This window comes from Bidens hawaiensis, unplaced genomic scaffold (assembly GCF_021521415.1).
Source record: "Bidens hawaiensis isolate Kalapana, Puna unplaced genomic scaffold, B.hawaiensis_p1.1 tig00005567_1, whole genome shotgun sequence".
Taxonomy (NCBI): domain Eukaryota; kingdom Viridiplantae; phylum Streptophyta; class Magnoliopsida; order Asterales; family Asteraceae; genus Bidens; species Bidens hawaiensis.
Genome location: NW_027491360.1, coordinates 184,040 through 202,196, shown reverse-complemented (window position 1 = coordinate 202,196; position 18,157 = coordinate 184,040). Strand labels below are relative to the sequence as shown.

At 34.9% G+C, this 18,157-nt stretch overlaps 2 pseudogenes across 4 annotated transcripts; both read right to left on the bottom strand.

The window, feature by feature from the left end:
* Positions 1-355: 355 nt before the first annotated feature.
* Positions 356-3,938, bottom strand: LOC143630090 (phosphatidylinositol 4-kinase gamma 8 pseudogene; annotated as a pseudogene). Of its 3 annotated transcripts, XR_013153097.1 has the most exons (4): positions 3,633-3,938; positions 3,471-3,551; positions 983-2,729; positions 356-788 (listed from the first exon to the last, which is right to left on the bottom strand). The product of XR_013153097.1 is annotated as a phosphatidylinositol 4-kinase gamma 8 pseudogene, transcript variant X3 (transcript). The 3 variants fall into 3 exon arrangements; XR_013153095.1 differs by having other exon boundaries at positions 356-2,729; XR_013153096.1 differs by lacking the exon at positions 3,633-3,938 and having other exon boundaries at positions 356-2,729; positions 3,471-3,625.
* A 7,113-nt stretch (positions 3,939-11,051) lies between these two features.
* On the bottom strand, positions 11,052-17,335 carry LOC143630130 (4-alpha-glucanotransferase DPE2-like; annotated as a pseudogene). The gene is made up of 21 exons (XR_013153107.1): positions 16,485-17,335; positions 16,293-16,410; positions 16,150-16,204; positions 15,807-16,061; positions 15,517-15,713; positions 15,348-15,426; positions 15,202-15,240; positions 14,957-15,076; positions 14,771-14,872; positions 14,600-14,683; positions 14,270-14,512; positions 14,045-14,170; positions 13,877-13,950; positions 13,718-13,789; positions 13,391-13,510; positions 13,209-13,306; positions 12,961-13,120; positions 12,775-12,873; positions 12,485-12,682; positions 11,420-11,513; positions 11,052-11,317 (listed from the first exon to the last, which is right to left on the bottom strand). The product of XR_013153107.1 is annotated as a 4-alpha-glucanotransferase DPE2-like (transcript).
* Positions 17,336-18,157: the final 822 nt, after the last annotated feature.

The following is an 18,157-nucleotide window of genomic DNA, read 5'->3' as shown; positions in this document are numbered from 1 at the left end:
AAAAGAATAAAAGAATAAAATACTAAGATTAGATTTAACCTTCATAACTTTTATAGAACTTTTGAATAAAATGATCTTTTTTGATGCAAATCTGCAATATTATAAGTTGAATCTTTCTGAATGAATCTATGTATAACTTTTTTATTTTCTGAATGATCTTTTCAACTTGAAACTACTGGCTTGAACTATATAACCATATTTCTGAATGAATCTATGTATAAATGTTATATAAAAAAACATTTTAAATTATAACGATGAAATTAAATTAATATTTTTCTCCATCTATTGCACAAATCGAACACTTAACAAACCAGACCAGCCACATGATCTAGGCTCTGTCGACCCGACCGGTCAATTCTGTTTTGGCACTATGAACTGTTTTTTAGTCGTTAGTTTGCGCTGATATTTTCAAGATAATAAAATGGGTTCAATATACATATACATAAATGAATATTCCAAAATAAAAGAATAAATGACTTGTTCCAAATTCAAACTGCCGATCATACAAATAAAACTGTCAAAACAAAACTGTTAAACCATCTTAACCAGACCAATTGTTTTTGTTCGTCTGGGTTTAACAGTTCAAAAACACAGAATCCGCCTTACTTTCATAAAACATGCATCACTTCCATCATTAGATAGACCAACACAAATATCAGATGAATGCCACCTTCAAACAAGTTAATAATAGTACATGACACCTTAACATAACAAGCGTAGGGGGGAAACATACCTATACATACACTTACGACACTCGACCTATGCACCAGTTGAGAAGTATTTATTTCCTATTTATTTTGCAAAAAAGAAAAAAAAAGGATGGAATGTAACCTAAAGGGTGGGTGGAAAGGATGGCAGATTAGATTAGCCCTTCACTTTTCCGACATATAATTAATTATCTACAGTCTACAACAATCGTAGTTTTAGCTATGTATAATGTACAGTTACTTGAAGCTGATATATTTTAAAATTCAATTAGTACCTGTTTTTGTTCATGAAATAAGCATTTTCTTCAGAATTCACAAGAATATCCTAACCTCTTTTTCAACATGCTGGTGCTTTGTTTCTGCAGAAAAGCCTCTGGTAAAAGCTCCTCAAAATACTCCAAGAACAATGACCATTCGTCTTCCTTCATTTCCTCAAACGAAACACACACACCAGTATCATGATTATTATTATGAGCTGCAAAACTCGCGCTTCTTGATATTGGTATCCCGGTTGGACCACAAACATCTTTAATGCCACTTTCTTGTACTAGTCGGGTCAAACGTGTATCGATTAACTTACAACTTGCTCCCTCAGACGAATATTTCATCATTTTCCGTGGTTTATCGTTTGCTGAAGGTGTTGAAAGACCCGGATACTGGTTCAAACCGTCTTCAAACATTTTATCAAATGCAAACATTTCATCATATTCTTTCATTTCATCACTTCCATCACTTGCTATTTCCATATCCAAGTTAGCCTTTGCCTTTACACATATATTCTCCAAAATACTCCAACTTTCTTCGCCTCCAATGAAACCTCGTGTCATCATTTCGCCTATATCAGCAAGAGAAAGCCCAGAAACCATTGCCCGTTTCAAGAAAATGGTGCAAAGTATTAAAACACGCAAGGAGCCCTCCCTGATTAACGGAAGTGCGGTTCTTAAAAGTTCGGCATCTTTAAACGGGTCAAGATTTGAGATATAATCAGCTTCTAGTTCTGAAAACGGGATTGAAGCTTGAGGCCAATGTAGCCACTCGAAATATGGGTCGTCTAATGACTCGGGTAAACAAAACCCGTGGTCAATCGGGACAAGTTCAGCCATCCCGGCAACATGGCTCCCGTTAAAATTCTTCACAAGCATATTCCCAGCATGTCGGTCCAGATTAAGGAGCCGGATGTCGAGTATCCCAATACAATGAACCGAGCAAACCGAGAACCTAGATGGGCCCAAATCTCCTGCATCGGTCTCGTGGTCCACGTATCGTTGTACGGATGTGATTTTAAAAGGTGGGTTTGATGCCAATCCCATATTGTTTATGTTTACATTAAAAGTAACATGACAGATTTTGACAAGTGCGGATGGGGGAACACCCGCAAAGCCACCATGGTCAAGCAAATATGCCGCCAATTCACGGAACCCGGTTTCACCTACCCGGATAGACCGTTTCATTCCAGGCTGGCCCAGCATCCGGCCTGCAAACCCTTTAGGATTGTTAAATGCTAATGGTTCTTCATCAGCTGGCTTCACAACTGCAATGGTGTTACCTTTTCTTGATTGCATATAGTAGGCCCCACCAAGTCCACTAGATACTGGTGTAGGTTTGACCCCGGATGATAATGCAATGGCAACCTCGCCTACAAGAGCATGAACCTTTGGGGCCTTTCGGCCACTAATGATTTCGATTCTCGGGTTAGGTGATTCGGACTCTTGTTTGGCTTTAGCGGCTAAAGAAAGGCATGGGGTGGAATTACTTTTGTGGAGTTTGGTGGTGAGATTGGATGTATGTGTGATGTTGTTATGTGTAAAATCATGCATGTTGGGATCCAAATGAGAGTAAGATTGGAGCTTGCATCTTGGGAGTTGGGCAAGTGGCTTAAATCCATGTTTATGATCAATGACTGCAGCCATCCTGGTGTGTGTATCATGTAGGTGAGAATGGCTGCAATACATACTAAAGAGCAGGTTTTAAGAAAATCTTTCAGAGGAGTCGTCTTTTCATAGGAGATTAGCCGTCACATGCCTATTACAAAACAAGGCAATAAGTAACCAGAATTCACCAGATTCTAAAACAACAAAAAATTACAGCTTATGGACATTATTGTTCAACTTCATGCAATCAATTAGCCTAACATTATCGCATGCCCCAAACGATAGATAATGCTCAATAAAGAAATCTCCATACATTAAACAACCTACTCCCTATGAAGGGAGCATTTATTTCAAAACCAGTAATATATTGAGAACTGCGAAAACCACATTAAATATTCTACTATTTTTAATATAAATCGACCATAATGCGTGTGCATTTCATTATACTTTGAAGATTTAATTGCTTTTGAATACATAGTTTTCTTTTTTAATCAAAATTCATTTCGGCGCATTTTGAATTTTGTTAAAAAAACCTGGAGGGGAGATAATTAAAATCAAAGAAAGAGCAGGAAGATAAAAATAAATATACGTTTTTCAATTTTAGATTATTGATCTTTCATTTAAGTGAAACATACACGTAATATGCTCTTCTCGTGGTTCTCAATATTCTAAAAAGAGCATGCCCCTATGTATCATTGTATCATATTCATGATCAAACAAAACACAGGCATGTTCGTTTCAAAACCAATTATATGTTGAGAAACAAAGTTGCTAACACGGTTCAGAAACAAACGCGCATCTAATAATCTGTTAACAGTTCATTAGTAAAGCATACATCGGTCTTACAATTTGAAATCAAACCGATCAATTCATAAGGATTATATCTGCTTACATGGCATTGGTTTGGGAATTGGCATATACCACAAGATCGCATATGTCAACGGCAAGATCGACGTCGCTAATCTCCGACAACCTATGATCATAGAAATCACAAAAACAATGATCAAATAATAAGGTTGATCATTAGATATATATGTAAACAAAATATATATACCATCGTCAATTCACTTGCTCCTCCGTAATTATAATAAGGTTGCAACAGTTAATAATTACTGCAATCTGAGGAAATGAAAGAGCAAATTGCATGTTAATTTTGATCTCGAATTACAGAAGAAAATTATGGCCTACAACTCCCCCATTCAATAATCCAATTCTTGATGAAAAAGGGACACCCTGAACACTGGTGAGGCGTTCAGGGAGCGATGAAATTTGGGGAGCGTGAGAGAGAAGAATTCTGTAACCGAATAAAAGGACCCTTTTGTAATGCCAACAAACAACCTCCATTCTTCTCTCTCCTTCCTTCATCTCTCTTCAAACAATGAGTGACTTTAAAAAATTTTGAATTAATTACTAATTATTACAAATTAATTGTTAGTTATAAACTATAGATAAATAAATGGAGAGGAATCAATTTACTCAATAATGTCTTGTTTACGTTATATAGTTTTAGCAACACCAGATGTACTATGAGATTAGGCAAGTAAGTGACGTTTACTAGTTGGATTCTTGAACTGAACGGGTTTTATTTCACCTCACTGTCAGGCGAGTGTTTACGGGCGTTGGCTTTAGGTGAGGGTTTTCCCCAGATCGGAAAGCGAGTGTATCCCGATGTGATGAATATAGCCAGTAGCTCATTTGTAGGATTCGTTGGCCATTAAAAAAACATTATATAGTTACACACGTAATGCTAATAAACACCTAGTCAATATCATGAATACTAATAACCACTAGTCTAAGTAATTTATTAGGGATTAGATGTGGTAATAAAATGGTGTTTTATAACACCCCCCCCCCCCCCCCCTTTTCAAACATACTACCACTCATTATACACTTTAACTATATATTTCAGGATGATATTAAATCGGTACTCCAGGACATGAAAAATAAACTGATGCTTCTTGATCAAATATGCTACCTCATTAAAAATCTTGAAAGGATGTACCTATCGTAAGCATGCCTAACTAGATGAGACTTATCATTTTTATTTTAATATAGATATATAAGTCTCGTGCTAGATATATCGGAATATATGATAATACAGTTTCAATGTCTACATGTTGGGTTTGAGCTATATTAGTGCACCACTCGCCTTTATGCACGGTACTTCTAGACCAAATATTTCATCTCCCTTTATATGGGGTTGTAAGTATCATTGTGTATGTTTAGCGATTTTACAATTATGAATGTACTTACTGAAAATAAACCCTACACGTATTAAATTGTAACATCTTCTAGATGTAGTTGGATTGATGGGCAAACATACTATTAGACGTATACTCCACTCCAACTCCGGGTCGAGGTATAATTATGTTGTGTCAATGTTTTTTGAAATCTCTCTCTAAAAGTTCGACAATTCCTCTTGATAATGAATAAATCATCACTATAAATTGTGATTTTAGTGAACCTTTAGAATGACATTTTTGATAAATATATACATGCTTCTCGAACCTCCAGTAGATGAATAATTTGCATATGTCCAAGTTTTATTTATTTCAAAAATTCACTCTTTAGTAGTTCGACAGTTCATCTCAATGATCTTTAGATTAACACTGTAAACTGCGATTGTATGAACTATTAAGAACAAAATTCTGATAAATAGGCATGTCTGATTTTTTTTATCAAACTTATGCCTCTTTAACAATATATAACGAGTCGATTGTACCATATACGACCAAATTTCTTGAGATTTATATCAAAACATCTCGAGGTACCGTCTTTAACGCTTCAGGCGTTAACCCTCAAGAGATTTATAAGTTTTATCATAAGTCTTTTTTAGAACGCAAGGCTGATTAAATATCAAGGGGTTTATCGTATCCAGTATAGGGATTGAGTTTAAGTTTCCTCATATTTAACTAGCATTGATTTGAGAAAAGCCCTTGTGTTAAAATTTGTATCTTATTTGCATAATCTCACTATTTTTGTTTCTTTTATTATAAAGACACCCATTTATAAACAGTTAGTTTGATGTCTATGGTGTTCGGACTACAAGTCCGAAAACGTTTTGTTTGTCGAGCGAATTAATTAAACCTTAAGGCATATAGCCATTATGGTTAACCATATTTGTGTATATACTTTTACACACCCGTAGTAGCCAAAGCCCGATTCGCTAGGTAATGGTTAACCGGCACCCTTTATTGCTCATGGTTTGATTGTTTATACTCACAATGACTGTTACTTCCACAAACTTTTTAACAATGGGAGAGCTTTCCAAGAAGAATATGACAACACAACCTTCCAAAAACAACAACCGAATAACTGCTACTGCCGACGGATCACACGGGAAGAGGTGCAGACTGCACTTAGGAGGATGGTTGGCCCAGACAACATACCCATCGAGGTGTGGAATTGTCTGGGAGAGGAAGGAGTCATGTGGTTAACTACTTTGTTCAATATTATCCTCAAATCTGGTAAGATGTCAGACTAGTGGAGGAGCAGCGTTGTAGTTCCTATCTATAAGAACAAAGGTGACGCTCAATGTTGTAGTAACTACCGAGGAATCAAACTACTAAGCCATACTATGAAGCCATGGGAAATAGTGATTGAGGTTAGACTTAGACGGGAAACTCAGGTTACGGTGAACCAATTTGGCTTCATGCCGGGGCGTTCCACCACAGAGGCAATACACCTTTTAAGAAGATTGATGGAAAAGTATAGGGAGAAGAAGCGTGATCTGCATATGGTGTTTATTGACCTAGAAAAGGCCTATGACAGCGTGCCACGACAAGGGCTCTGGGATTGCTTGGAGGGTAGAGGAGTCCCGAGAAAATATATAGAGATAATTATGTATATGTATACCAGGAGTGCAACAAATGTCTGTGCGCCTGTGGGGATACTGATTTCTTCCCCATAGAGGTAGGCCTTCACCAGGGGTCAGCGTTGAGTCCGTTTCTTTTTGCAGTAGTCTTGGATGAGTTGTCAAAGTTGATTCAGGGGACGCTCCCGTGGTGCATGATGTTCGCAAACGATATTGTGTTACTTGCTGAGAGAAAACAAGACCTAAACAGGAGGCTAGAGAAGTGGCGAAGAACCTTAGAGACAAAAGGTTTAAGAATTAATCGCTCTAAGACGGAGTACCTCCACTGTGATTTTGGTGGAGTAAATGACAATGAGGACGCCCATATCACCATTGAAGGGCAAGTGGTTCCGTAGGTAACGGAGTTTAAGTATCTAGGATAATTTGTTCAGAGCGACGGGGAATTAGACAGCGATGTGACCCATCGAGTTCAGGTAGGATGGTGTAGATGGAAAGTAGCCACAAGTATATTATGCGACAAGAGTTTCCCAACTAAACTTAAGGGAAAATTTTATAAGGTAGCAGTTAGACCTGCAATGCTATATGTAACAGATTGTTGGGCCATCAAGAAGGCACAAGTGCGGAAGATGGAGGTAGCAGAGATGAGAATGCTACGCTGGATGTGTGGGCACACAAGGTTAGACCGAATAAGAAATGTTGTGTTTCGAGAGAGATTAGGAATAGCTAACATATCAGATAAAATAAGAGAGTGGAGATTAAGATGGTTTGGACATGTAAAAAGAAGACAGACGACGAATCCGGTTAGATCCGTAGAAAACATTACTATAGAGGGGAGGATGTGTAGAGGACGACCTAAATTGACTTGGGATGAGAGGATTAGGCATGATTTGATAGACCTAAATCTCTCCGAGGACATAGTTGGGATAGGAATTATTGGAGAAGTAGAATTAAAGTTAAGGATTTTTAAGGAGAAATGAATACTTTAGGGGCTTCTATTTACCTTATTTTTTGTCACACACCATTATGGTATTTTCTTTTCATATATATATATTTATATATATATCTATATATATATATATAGTATTATCATTTTTACTACGTGTTATTATCAATTATATTATAGTTGAACTTTGATTTCCTTTTATATTGCCTCATACATATGTAGTCTAGAGCTGAGGGTCTCTCTGAAAGGCACCTCTCTATCCCTTTGGATAGAGGTACGGTGTGCCTACATCCCACCTAGGGATGGCAATGGGTCGGGTTTGGGTCGGGTTTAGGTATTCCCAAACCCATACCCGGTTATGAAAGTCCATCCCAAACCCGTCGGGTTTTAATCGGGTAATTACCCGTCAGGTTTCGGGTTTTCTCATCGGGTTTCGGGTTTCTTATCGGGTTTTGATAAAATACTCGTGGGGTATACCCGACTCAAAACTCGCTAGGTTTTTACCGGGTTTTGACAAAATATAACTAATGGATTACAAAGATGGTTACCATAAACATAAAATGTCTCAAATATTTGACATAAACAAGTTTTGGCAAATAATATATATGGAATATAGTTATACATAATATAATAAGTTATATCGGGTACATCGGGTATATAATCGGGTAAATGGGTTTATGGTATCGAGTAATCGGGTCGGGTAATCAGGTATATTAGAAATCCAAACCCGCGAAAAATTTCAAAACTAATCCCAAACCCGTCTCAAACCCTAATGGGTCGGGTATTACCCGTTCCATTTATGTCGGTTTTGGGTTTTCCCATCGGGTTCGGGTTTCATTGCCATCCCTAAATTCTCACCCTCCCCATACCCTACTTATAGATTTGCTATTGGTGAGACTCCACTGGGTATGATTGATTGATTTATATATATATATATATATTGTATTGAAAACTGGTGATTTTCTCACTCAACCTCGTGTTAACAAATATATGTTATTTTGTACACATTCACAGGTTATCAGTTGGTTTGAAGTCAAGGTGAAGAACACGTAGAGATACCTTTAGGATTTAAAATTTATTTCAAGACTATTTTTTTTTATTTTGGGTTTGTTCTGGAATTTCTTTGAATTTGATGTAGTTGAATGATATTTGGTTATTTAAAATAATTAATTAGATATTGTTACATTTTAAATTGCATGATAGTACCTCGTGAGCTGTGAACCAATAGTTCACGTCTCGGCATTTTCGCCGTAAGTTGGGGTGCGACACGTAGGTCATACTCCAGTGAAATAATTATAGTCCAGTTTATTGGAAACAGTATATTGTATGAAATACGAATTTTTAGGTATCATGCATGAATACATAAGTCAGCTAATAATTTCATTCTTTAATCATACGAACGAATTTAGATTGTGCAATATTTTTACAATCAAGAACATGACATAACATATATAACATTCAGAAGGTGGCATTCCAAACTTAACATTCGTAACATTTCTATGAGTACGTGCATGGCTTGTCGGACATTACTATACTCACATGTACAAACACGTATATAGCACGTTGGCCTTCACTATGTTTCGTAATGTAAGCATGTGCAAAGCTAGCCAACCCTCCCTTACCAGCATGTATGAGGCTCGCCGACCCTTCCTATGCTCACACGTACAAGGCTTGCCATCCTTCCCTATGCTTACACGTGCAAGGCCCGTCGACCCTCCATTTGTTTAACCTAACACACAGTCATTCCATTCACAAACTCACCAGATGATATTTTGGAGCTTTTAGGTGCTTTTGGATGAGCATTTTGGATATTTTGACTCTCCAAAAAGCCATAAACACTTTTAAGAAGCAATCCCAAACACCCCCTTAGTATTTCATTGCCTTGTTACGAAACTACCATTAATCACAATTCACAATTATTAATTAGATTCATAATTCTATGAGGAAGATATATGATTTTATATTATGTTTTAGATTTTAAATAAACTTACATATGTTACTTTATTTATTAATTGTATTAATAATACAAATTTAATTTAATTTTTAATATTGATTTTAATTTTAATAATAATTTTATTCATTAATATTAATTTTTATTATTAATATTAAACTTAATTGTTCATATTAATTTTAGTTGTTACTAATAATTGTATTAATAAAATTGACAATAAAAAGGAGTGTGATGAATAACGAGTATAACGTAAATCAAGTGATAGTGGAGTTGGTGATGTAACGATGAATTAGAAGTGAATGAGTACATTGAAAAATGGAGTGGAGGATGAAGCCATAAGGAGAGTTCTTAGGGTATGTGTTATGACAACTCTTCAGAAGAGGGTTGAAAATATTTTAAGGTTAAGGGGTATACATCTCTTGCCTCATTTCCTTCATTCATCATGTCTGTGTCACGTCAGTTTTTCCCCGTCATTCAACATCACCCCTAAACATCACTTGCCTCATTCTCCATTTTCTTCGTCTTCATGGGTTCGGGTTCGGGTTCGGGTTCGGCTTGGGTTTCTGACACCAACTCTTGAACATCCTCTTCGATTTGAAGGGTTTGAGTTGAATGGCCTTGTTGTTGGAGGTATGCGGTATACTTGAGCCATTCGTTGGAAGGTGAAACCAAACCTTGCATTACCTCCGGAAACGAGTTAAAGTTGGGATCCATTTTGGGTTGTATAGAAAAGTTGTAGAAGATTATGGTTTGAAATTGGTTTGTTCTTGGTTGATTTTGGTTGAAATGGGTTGTATGAATATATTTATATCATATAAATATAATATATATATATATATATATATATATATATATATATATATATTTTAAATTGGAGCGTTGATAGTTTATCAACGCTTATGTCACATGTGACCGTCACGTGTGATCATCAAGCTTGACCTCTGCCACATCAGGTGCCATGTGAAACAACCAATACTCCTAATCTTGTAAGGGGTATTAGAAAAATCCCTCCTTCAAGACTCGAACCCATGACCACCCCATTGAAGAAACTCCGTGTTTCCGAGTATCATTTAAGGAAAGAAAGGAAAGGAAAATAAGGAAAGAAAATAATGGTTGTGCTCCCAAGTTTCATTTAAGAAAAGAAATGTAAGAAAATAAGCAAATGTTTGTTACCAAGTTTCAATAAAGGAAAGAATAGAAAGGAAAGGAATGAAAAGTAAGGGTAATATAGAAGGATGAAGAGAAAGAGAAAGAAAAAATGTTTCATTTCCATTCTTTTTTTTATTAAATGAACCAGCAAACAAAGAAAAACCTCCATAATCATCCCACCAAAGAACTTACATAGGTGGCTGCTCAATAGGCTTAAACATCAATATATTAAATTTTAATAAATTGTTTTGTTTTGAACCCAATGCTATTAAATGGAAATATATAAAACTATTAAAATTCTAAAATTTATTTTTATAAACTAAATGCCAATGCTATTAAATTAAAATTATACTCTTATTTTCAATGACAATGCAGCCACTCTATTATCATTTATCAACATATTAAAGATCCCAAATCCCCTGTTGTCTATGACAATGCAGGTTAAATTTGGAGTTTACAATAAACTCAAAAAAGAATCCACATGCTAAAATCACAAGCAAAGACATGCAATCTTGTATAATTAAACATAAAAAACTTTTATTGCAGCATTTCCTTTGAAAGAGTCATAAGCCCAGATTTGCACACTTTTATGGCAACCATGATCCATGACATATTATCAATAAAGTCTTAACTTCTGGAATCATATAAAAAGGTGAAAAAAAAATACTTTAAAGACCCGCAATGCTTGTGATTTTTGTATCTTTGATAGTGGACGAATCTTCTTCGGGTCACTGACAATTTGCTGCTTTTGTGGGACCACGGTTACTCCTGGTTGTGCTTCCTCTTGACCAGGATAAGATCTTGCACTCGAGCAAACAAGTCCTTTAATTGTTGTTGTAAGTTCCGTGTCCTTTAACAGGGATTCAATGCTGACATGAACACCTGAAAGATAAATAAAACGTTTAATGTGCGTCTTGAAAGTGATTATGTGAGTTTGAATGATCAGAATCCATAACTAGATGTTATTAAAAAAGTTACACTTACGGAATCGCCAGTAATGCTTAGGGTTTGTAGGATCATTGATTGTCTCCTCTGTTGCAGGGCGTGTCGTTTATTGTTCTTTCAATGCTAACAAATCCTGAGGACCATAAAAAAACGTGTTTACTTGCACAAAATGATAATATTGTTGCTATATGTATTAAGGAGGCGTATGGATGTGTGTTTTGAAACTGATTATGTAAAAATGTGTTGCAGAATATAGTGTTTGGATGCGCTTCAGCTGCTTGAAGAGTTGAAGTAGTAATAAAAAGATAATCATTTGTTTGATTTAGCTAGGTCACACTACTTTTAAGATATCACAACTTATCCTTTTTACCAATTATAACACTTTTATATATTGTTTCTAAATAAAGTTCGGAGTGCTAAACAGACTGTGTTCGCGGGTCCAACCCGACACGAACCCTAAAATTTGACACAAACCCGAACACGACCTGTATCAAAAAATCGTGTCAGAAACAGGGACCCGGAAATGACACGACATTCACGGGTTGACCTGAACACGATTCGCTTAACAGTTTTTATTTTTTTTATTGTTTTCACATATTAATACTTTAAATTAACATTTTTACAACAAAAAATACAATTTATATAAAATAATTACATTTTAATTATAAAACATATGTCAATTTTCTCTTAGTTATAAATTTTGGACTACCAATTTAATTCAAAGCATAAAACATAATTTGAAAACAAAACAACAAAACAAAATAAGAAAAAAACTGGGTTAAATGGGTCAACCCGCGAACCCGCCAGGTTGACCCGAACACAACTGTCTAGCTAAACAGGGTTCACAGGTTCGACCTCACGACCTGAACCTGACCTGAACCCGTTTATTTCAAACCTATTTCATATTATGCTTTATGCCAACAAATGTCTTCTTCCTAGTAGCATAAATGCATAATATACATAATCAACAATAATTAACAGGTAAAAATCTTCCAAAAAAGCTAAAATAGGAGTGGCAAAATGGCAAAAAACTAACTTTAATCTCCCCTTAGATAACCAATTTTATTGCAGCTGGTATGAAATTATTTCAAAAAAACATAATACCTGTAGAGGGAAAATTGCCCACATTGATGGAGATTCAAGATGCTGACGAAGCACAAAATATACTATTTCAGGAACACACTTCTGAGGTGGCAGACTGTCAGAACCGATCATGGATTTGAAAAACAAGCGTCTTCTATCTTCATCTTCTTCCCACCATGCACGCAAGGTAGAACAATCATGGCATGATGGCGCGCACACCTGTAACAAGTTCACCGACTTATTTAATTATCATTCATGATTTACAAATTATTTAAGTACAAAACTAAAACAAAAATGTTTAAAGAACATACGGTCATGTAGTCATACTGAGACGGAATACCAAACTCCAAATCAGCCTCACTTGGCATACGTTGAATACGTAAGCCTATTAATCCTAACTCCTGCATAACCTGCATTACATCATTTCAAAAGATAAGTCGTACCGAATAACGTTTAATAAAATGATAAGTTATTTAATAATATTAAAGAAGGCGTACGGGATGAACACAAGAAGGAATTAAGCCTAGATCTTCTCCACAGGCTAACATATCTGATGAATTTAGAAGTGCGGGTAAAGTCTTCATGGCATTTTGGCGCCAAAGAGTTTCTTGTCGGTGGAAATAGTAGTCGTAATAGTATCTTCTAAATACGTTTTTGCTGTACAAAATAAAAAACACAAGTATTTTCTTAATGAAGGAATTTTTACATGTAATTCAATTTATTTATATATAAACATATAAAGTACCTGTGCTCATCCAAAGCCTTGAAACTTGAGGTATCTTCTAGGTTAAAACGAGGATAGAAACTTTTAGCATCCTCGGGGTCTCTAATTAGCACTACATTCTGCCAATGAACATTTATATAAAATTGAGTAGATAGAAAAAGTAATTCGGTTTCCTTGTATATATGTATATTTTGATATCTTACCTGCACAAGATCAAAAAGATCCCGCCTTAACTTCTCTTCGTTTTCCAATAATAATTTTTTCTCAACAAGTGATTTCAGTTTGGCAGCAATCTTTTTCTCGGTGTTGCAATCGTCCTTGAACTGCAATGGACAAAATTCGTGTTGACCCGAAACACTCTTTAGACTTATATAAATAATAAATGAAGTGCTTGAATCAACATGATTTAGGAGGTTAGACGCATTGAAAATACACTTTGGGTGTACAACCCATTTGACCCGTTTTAGATAAAACATAACCCAAACCAACCCATTCATAAATAAAACACCGGTCCAAGAAAACTATACTACCTCATAATGATTTTTCTTAAACTCATTCATGAAATAAGAGGCTATGAATGTCAATAAAGGTCCAAACTTTTACTGAAAAAGAAGTCAAACAACTTCAATAAACATGACCCTTTGAACCATAAACACAAATAAATAATCCAAATTCAGAAATAAGGAAACCTGTAAGAACTCTTGCAGAATATACGGTTTGCTCAGACGATCAAAGTCCCAAATTCCCTCCTTTCAAGCTCTTCCTGTTATTAAAATATTTCTCATATACATCAAAAACAACACCAATATCATTTTAAATATGACAAAAAGAAAACTAGAATACATCTTAATATGTACCTGACTGAGCGGGATTGATGGTCTAAATTTACCAACTAGACCCGTCATTGCATGTGCCGGAAGCTCCCAAATTCTAAAGAAACCCAAAATATGATCTATCCTATAAGCCGTGAAATAATTTGCCATCTGTATCCAAAAACAGGTTCAACAACGATTTAATCAGTAAACAGACAACAAAACTAAATATAATAATAATAATAATAATAATAATAATAACCAAATAACCTGTGATAAACGAGCACGCCACCAAGCATAATTGTCTTTAGACATTTCCTCCCAATTGTAAGTAGGAAACCCCCAATTTTGACCATTTTTGTCAAAATAATCTGGTGGGGTCCCCATAGACGTGTTCATTCGGAACAAATTCGGATACACCCACGTATCGACACTGTTTTTATCGACACCTATTGGAAGATCCCCTTTCAAAACGACTCCTTTCTCTTTTGCATATTCTGCAGCTTCTGATAACTAATGATCCCAATAATGATATTAAATTTAGCTTTATTACACATATCGTATATTGCAGAAAAGCATATTAGACACGTGATAACTTACTTGTAAGTGCAAATGGTATTGTATATAATAATGGAAGCATATGATATCATACTGGAAGCTGCCTTTGGACACGAGCTTTACAAGCTGACGAAATTATAAATTTATGAAAGGTGTTAGAATATCACCATGTAACAAATAAAATTTTAATATGATTAATATTAATATGATCACCTTTTCTTTTGAAAATTGACTAAATGTACCCCATTGGCTATGGTCTGAAGTTTCAAAGAAGTCTCGTAAGAAGCAAAAAGCTGCATACGGTTTCAACCATTCCTGTATATTATAACAAAAACAAATGAACAACATAAAGTAAAGAAAATAAGAGAAAAAAATGTTTACTAAATTTTCCACACGTACCTCGTTATTGGATAAGAAATTCTTGAAGGAATCAGAATTTAGTATCGAATCCTTCTCCAAATCGAATATTTTCTTGGAGATTGAAAGCTTTGTATTCATAGCAGCCTCATAATCTACATCCTGAAACAAGACAAATTATTAATTTACTAATATCAATATATACACAATAAAATTATCTTAAATGCCTAATTGAAAAAATTACTTTATAACAACATAATATTCTAAGATAATAAACGAAGAAATACCTTCTTGTCAAGCTCTTTCTTTGCCCTTTCTATCTCTTGCTGCAAAAAAGAACCGATAAACATAAGGAAAATACCGTTGCATTAAACTAAATTAAAAAACAGTCATTTAAATAAATCTTCACGTCATGTTATTTTAGCGGACCTACATTGATATCATCTGGTATATTTTCTGAAAGTTTCTGGAGTCTAAGATATAACGGATGCAATGCAAATACAGACAGAGAGCTGCATAGCAATAAGGTAATAATAAGAACATAAAAAAGGGAAACAAAATCTTTTGTGTAAAAACTTATATTCATAACATAAAATTCATACCTGTATGGATATGAATCCCACCACATCTTATGCACAGAAGTATCATTTATAGGCAAAAGTTGTAGCAAATGAAAACCCGAATCAACCGCCCAGCCGACAACCAATTTCAGGTCAACAAACTCTCCAACTCCCACATCATCCTCCGACCTCACCGAAAACATTGGGATTGCAACACCAGCACCCCTCCATGGCGTTTCCTTATTTAAAAACATAATAAATTAAGCACAATCTGTTTTCCACACACATGAAAATAAAGTGACAATTAAAATATTAATCGTCTAAAATCTTACTCGCATCATGCCATCTGATAGAATAATATAATTTGGCCCACTGGCTGAAACATCAACCGTCACCCCCCGATTTTCTCCATATTCCAAATCGAAGATTCCATTTTCCCCGTATTTACAATATTTATATGTTATAGGAAATGCAGCCTTTGGTATTACACAGTCTCCTTCCCAAACCGATTCACCAGCAAAATTAAGTTTAATTCCATCATGAACGTTCCATCTCCCTAACTCTACCGAGCTGCCAATCGCATATATCTGTAACAAAAACACGCACCACATGGAAGTTACGCGTTTATAAAAACATCTGGAGTTTAAATTGGAAAACAAGGGTTATAAAAATTACCGATATTCCTTCTGATATATTTGGACAGCATATTTAAACTGGACAACAACCGAATCTGAAAGCAGTGTCGTTAATATTAATTTAACTGAACAATTATACAAGAAATGATTTTTTTACCTCAAAAAATGATAATAAAATATTACCATCATGATCGAGCTTATTCTGAAGGGCGCCAAGTGGTTTCTCAATAGCTAAATTCTTACTGTTCCGAAAGATGACATTCTTGAATGCACTTTTAAAAGGAAGGCTATCACCACCAGTTTGCATTAATAGTGTCATTATACGCAATTAAACTAATAATCTAACAACATAATAATCTAAAACATTACTTTTACCTGCCAAAGATCATGAAACTCAACCACCTTCCCAATTTCAACTCCTTCGGGTATCACCAATTTCCGCTTATTTCCAACTTCCCATCTTAATACATTCTTATTATCATCCACAACATAATAATTATACTCAGCTTGAAACCCAATCGGCACGCTCAAACTCCCGCCCCAAATCAGTTCATCACCTTCACGAAAAGGGGTCAATAACAGACCCTTCTTCACATTCCCAGAACCAAGAACCGGTTCCGACCCACTCACAACCAAACTCTGACCCCATAGAGTATAATAAGGTATTCTGAACCTCACATTCACTGAAACCGGAGGCTTGATCTCAGAAAACAGCCCCAAATTCACCATTTTCCCCTAATATGAAACAAAACCCACATCAAATTTTCAAGATTTTACAATAAAGTTCGTTAATTTCGTACCCGAATATCAAATTTAACCATTTTTTTTAACAATTTCACAAATTCCACAATTGCGATCATACCCAGATGAAATCTAACGAAATCTTGCAAGACCCATATCATAAAATGTTCAAATTTAATAAATTTAATGAAATGAGAATGAAAAATGAATCAGAAGATAATCAAGATTGATAATGGGTACCTTTGCTTGAAGTAGGAGTCACTTAGTGTGCGTGAATATGAGAATTCAGAATAGAATATTGTGGTAGCAATTAAATAATAACCAGACAAACAAATGGAAGATGGGTGAGATATTTTTATTATTGTAAGAAAGTGATAAAAACAAACCAGAAGAAGATATTATGGGAAAAGGCAGGCAAGAAAGTGATAAAAACACAGCTTTCACGAGAGAGAAAGTGGGCTTGAAGCTTTTGAACGTCACCCAAAGCTCAACATTTATGAGGCTTGTGAAAATTTGAGCTCTTTGGTAACGTGTATTGGGAGAGATATCATGTTATAATAATATATTATTATTATCCTAACTAATGCAGAATAAAATAATAATATTAAAGTGTTCATAATTTTTTAATCTTTTTAAACGTTTATCAACCCACAACTTAGACCGTACGTAGTTAAAACTTTGTATATAAGGGTGTTTTACACTATCTGGTTTAGAGTTTTGTAAAAAAAATTGATTTAAAAATTTTCTTAAAACTCTGCAGCAGTTATTTCTACAACATTTTTTTTCTAGTTTGTATTTCTAATTCTTTTTATTAAAATTAATCAAAATATATATTATTAAATACCCTTATGAACCCTATAAACATGTATAAATTGGTTTATTGTTTGTTGAGGGCTATTCTTATCGCTTGAGTAAAATGGAAGGATTAGGAGTGATCATGTAAAGTTGGAGGACTTGAAATGAAGAATTGAAAGGCATGAAGGCCTGATTGGTTATTTGCAATAGATTAGTTATATATAGGGCTTCTCTCACAATCAATAGATCGGATTATTTTCAAATCATCTTATATAGCAACCCTAAGATAAAGTTAAAAATAAAATCGGCACAAAAATAAAAAATGTGATAAGTAATTTATAGTCTATTGAGCTTATATTTTAATGATTGTGATTAATTTAAATAAAAAAAAGAATGAAAAGATCATAAAAGGAATCACACATTATTGATTCTCTCTTTTCGCATGCAAAGCATATGTTAATTCCTTAATCATTTTAAGACGTCCATAATTTTCTCGTACGACAATTGTTTTT